Genomic DNA, 4,649 nt, shown 5'->3' with positions numbered 1-4,649 from the left:
GACAGTATGTTTTTTTTTAATGTTTATTTTGAGAGAGAGAGAGAGACGGAGAAAGAATGTGAGTGGAGGAGAAGGGGAGAGGGGAGGGAGAATCCCAGGCAGCCTCCACGTGGGGCTCGAACTCACAAACTGTGAGGTCATGACCTGAGCCAGAATCAAGAGTCGGATGCTCAACCGACCGAGCCACCCGGGCGCCCCAACCATACAGTTTTTATCAGAGATGAACAGGCCGGAACATCCTGGTTCAAATGGTGCCGCGTACCGTGATGACTGTCCGTGTCCCATCTGACTGAGAATTGGTTGGCAGCATCCAGACCAGCAGGATGGTACCAGGGGAAGAGTGTGGATTCTGGGGCTGGGCGGATACTGGATCAAATTTGGGTTCAGTCATTAACTAACTTAACGTCTTAGGGCAAATCTCTTCCATTTATACCTGGATTTAACTACAAAATATTTAATATTGCTACCAGTGCGACCTCGAAGGATGGTGAGACTATATCCTAGTAGATGCACAGTCAGCACAAACTATTATTTATTTCTGTTCTACAGGAAGTGCCCCAGAGGAGACTTGAAACATGAACTAAATCCCGGCATCCTGCCATTTATGATGCGTCAGTGGGTTGGGGCTCTGCATATTTTCTGAGCCATTTTATCAGGTTTCTTTGAAATAGAGAACAAATCACGGCTCCCCTGGCCCCCACCAAGTACATACCCCAAGTGGCATACCTCAACAATTGGTTCTTGTCATTAAATCGTCTCAGATTTCACTGTCTCTGTATCTGAACGTGGCTACTAGATTGAAGAAGATTCAACTACTGGGAAGTTGGGCTCCAGGAGATGCCTGAGCTTCCTCTTCTAAATGGCTGATCAGATTTCTGTGGACTGGTGCATTTATTCCGATTTCCACGACGGGTTCAATATGAGTAGTTCATTCATGGTGCAGGTATGTTTGGGGCTGGCTCTGCCCCAGGCCCTGTTGGGTTTTGAGGATGTAAAGTGAGCATGTGGGCGATAGAATGGGGATTCCCAAATGCATTTAATAGGAGTTCCCAACGGAAGGAATTGAGAAATGGGAAAAAGGCAATACTTGAAGAGAGAAGAGCTGAGCATTCGTCAGAATTGATGGCAGCCGTGATCACAGAAGACTGGGGGGAAATGACAAATCTCAAACCCAAACAAACTTAGACACAGTAAACCGGAGAGACCCCGAGAAGCTGGCTTGCCCATCAGAGAAAAGAGATTACCAATGAGAGTTCATGAGACTGACAGCAGACTTCTTCCAGGGTTATGTTCGGGAAGACCGGAAAATAGTAAGCACTGAGTGACATTAGACCCATCTGAACTGTAACTCAGGAGTGAGGCTGAAATAAAATTTGAAGACAAAAGTTGCAAGTTGATCTCTAACCCTTCACGAAAGCCTTTACCTCTAACATCCCGTTTTTGGAAAAGATTCCTAAAAGGTGTATTTGAGGCAGAAAATTGAATCCCGCAAGGCAAAAGTGAGATGCGCCAAGGAATAATGCGTGAAGATATTTGCAAGCATGTAGATAAAGCCTTAAACGCCGACTTTATCAAACAATAATAAAACTGGCTAGTTTCAGGAGGAAAGAAGGCTAGGTAGAGATTGGCGAGCTGCAAGAGTCGATTACAGATATTCAAGATACCGTTCAGAAGAAGAGATTGTGGTTCACTTGAACTCTTGTTTCCAAGACCATTTTATGAAGCCAGCAGAACACCTTTACTAAACCCAGACAAGTGCGATACTTTGAAGGAAAATCGTAGGCTGAATTCATTTAACATGGTTACAAAGATGTTGTAACTGAATACAGCAATATATTAATAAACAAAACTAAATGTGACCAAGTTGTCTTTACACGAAAATACAGGATAGCTGAGCACCAGAAGAGTTAATAATTTATGATGTTAAAAGAATAAGGAGGAAAAGTAATATGCTCCTCTTGGTAGATGCAGAAATAGATTTAATATGTCAACACTCACGCATAATAAAAACATCTGAAGAGATCAGTAATAAGAAAGGAACTTTCATATCCGGACATGGCAAGTACCCATAATGCCACATTCAATGAGATAATGGAGAGCATTTTTTTAAAAGACAGGCACAAAGTACATATGTCTACTCTGCCCATTTCTTTTCAACATGGCACTGGAAGTTTGAGCCAGAGTATAAAATAAGACAAAGAAATAATGTGTAAGGATCAGAAGGCAAGAAGCAAAGTAGCCACATCTTTGCAGACGACGTAGAAATCAAAAGGATCAACAAAAGAGGGGTACGAATTAGTTTTTTTAAAAAGCCACTTGCATTCCTGCTTGTTAGAAAGTTACATGACTATGAGCAAGAGAGTAGTTAGACGATAAAATTCTGCAGAGCACTTTAAAGCTAATGACCTGCAGATATTTGTGTCAATAGGGATACATCTACAAATATGTAGTATTGAATAAAGACAAACTTCGGAAGGATGTATACAGTTTGGTTCCACTCATAGTTTAAGAACACGTTTATATGTAGAAAGCGAACGTTACATCAAGTTAAGGATACTGGTTACTTTTGAAAGTGAGCACAGCATGGGTTTTGCATCGGTGTCTATATATTTCCTAAACTAGATTGTGTGCACATGTACATAGTTCAAGGTTGTGTATTGTGTGTGCTCCTCTCCTGCATTTGTTTCCTTGGGGTTGTGCGGGGGAGGGAGGTAATTAGGGTGCTTAGTTCATGAGTTTTGCTTCTCATTTTGTTTTCTGCCCTGATTCTCAGTGGGCTCCTTTCTGATCTCGTCTGAAATCTCATCACGCCTGACAAGTTTTCTCACCTTCCCCTTTTTTCTTCTTTACCACTCATTACTACCTATCATCTGTATTTTACTTGTTTGTCTTGTTTGTTGCCTTTTAACCCTATCAAAGTATAAGCTCCAGGAGGGTTGGGGGACTTTTTGTTCTTGTTCCTTGTTGTATCCCCAACACTAAATCAGTGCCTGGCACATAGTGGGCTCTTGATAAGTGCTTGTCACATAAGTAAATATATAAACAATTGATTAAACAAACATTTATTTGGATAAAAATATCCTGCTCCTTGCTATTTCTGTGTTACAGCCTTAATCAACTGTTTTATTGTAGCCATATTAAAAAAAAAAAACGGACTATATGACAATTTCACACTCTTTTTTTCTTTAAAGATTTTTTAAATGTTTTTTATTTATTTTGAGAGAGAGTGAAAGAGCGTGAGTGGGGGAGTGGCAGAGGGAGGGAGAGAGAATCCCAAGCGGGCTTTATGCTGTCAGCAAGGAGCCTGACACGGGGCGATCCTACCAGGCGCGAGATCATGACCTGAGCCGAAATCAAGAATCGGACGTTTAACTGCCTGAGCCACCCAGGCGCTCCTTGGTTTCACTCTCCTACTGTGGAATGGTGTTGGGAGTACCAAGCCAGAATTTACGGAGGTTCTCTCTGCTGTTACTGCCACCTTCAAAATCACTTTGTGCGATATGATTCCTTCTTGTGGAAAAGAATTAAAAAGGAGTAAGAACAACTTGAGTGCAGAGTGAGCTCTATTCCTAGTAATGAAACTCCACCCCACCTCCCCTACCCCCCCAAATGCATGTTTCTTATCTGGCACCTGAAAATCTGAGTTCTTTCCATTATCTGATAAATCATGTTTTTTATCGCTATGAAATACAGACAAGGGTCTGTTGATGATGGACGGTAGAATACTGGATTAGAGAGGGCCCATCTCAGTCTCCCTGGGGGTTATTCCTTGCTATCCAGTTTGACTCCTGCTTCAAGGACAGGAATTCTGGGGAGTTTTATAGAGGGTTTGTAGTGGGAAAGAAAAGTCCCAGAGACTCTTGATGTTTAAGAACCACGTTGTTGTTGTTGTTGTTGTTGTTGTTGTTGTTGTTAGTGATTCATAAATGAGTTTACCCGTGGATAGGTGTCATAGGTACAACTTTAGATATAGGCTATACACAGATTTCTTTCTTCCTTAGGCTAGGAAGTAACTCTATCCCATTCTATTTAACAAGTGGACTGATGCTATATTCTCTCTGTCTTTGATTACAAAAGGATCTCCATTTGTAACTAACATTTACATTCTGTAATTGAAAAGAAAGCATATTCACAAGCATGTATTTTCTCATTTCTGAGACTTTTAGAAAGGGAAAATGGCTTTTTATTTGTGGCCTATGAGTAAGATTACAAGATACTAAAAAAAAACCCAATAAATAAAAAACAATACAAAAAATCCCGTCACATGCTTTAGTTCTGAGCCTGGCTGGATGTGTGGGGCTTGGAAAAGAATAGCTACGAGGAATAGGAGAGAAGGAAAAGAAAGGAGGGAGTATTTGATTTCAAGACAGTACTTATTTTTTCCCTGCTTACAGCTGGAGGCAAGCTCATTCCAGAGAGATTTACAGAGAAATCTGTTATGACGAGTTAAGGGCAAGTCATTTCATTCTTGGTCGTCTACGACAATTCCGGCACAAGGAGGGGATCAGAGCTGGATTTTAAAGTTCAGAGTAGAAATGGGCAAGGGAAATAGCAAATAGCCAGCCAGGGAGAGAGCTGGCAGACGGTTAGTAAGGGACTGGATCAAAGACTGTACAGGAATAGGGTTATCCCGACCAGGCTGTCCTGCC

This window comes from Prionailurus viverrinus, chromosome F1 (genome assembly GCF_022837055.1).
Source record: "Prionailurus viverrinus isolate Anna chromosome F1, UM_Priviv_1.0, whole genome shotgun sequence".
Lineage (NCBI taxonomy): Eukaryota > Metazoa > Chordata > Mammalia > Carnivora > Felidae > Prionailurus > Prionailurus viverrinus.
This window is presented reverse-complemented; position numbering follows the sequence as displayed.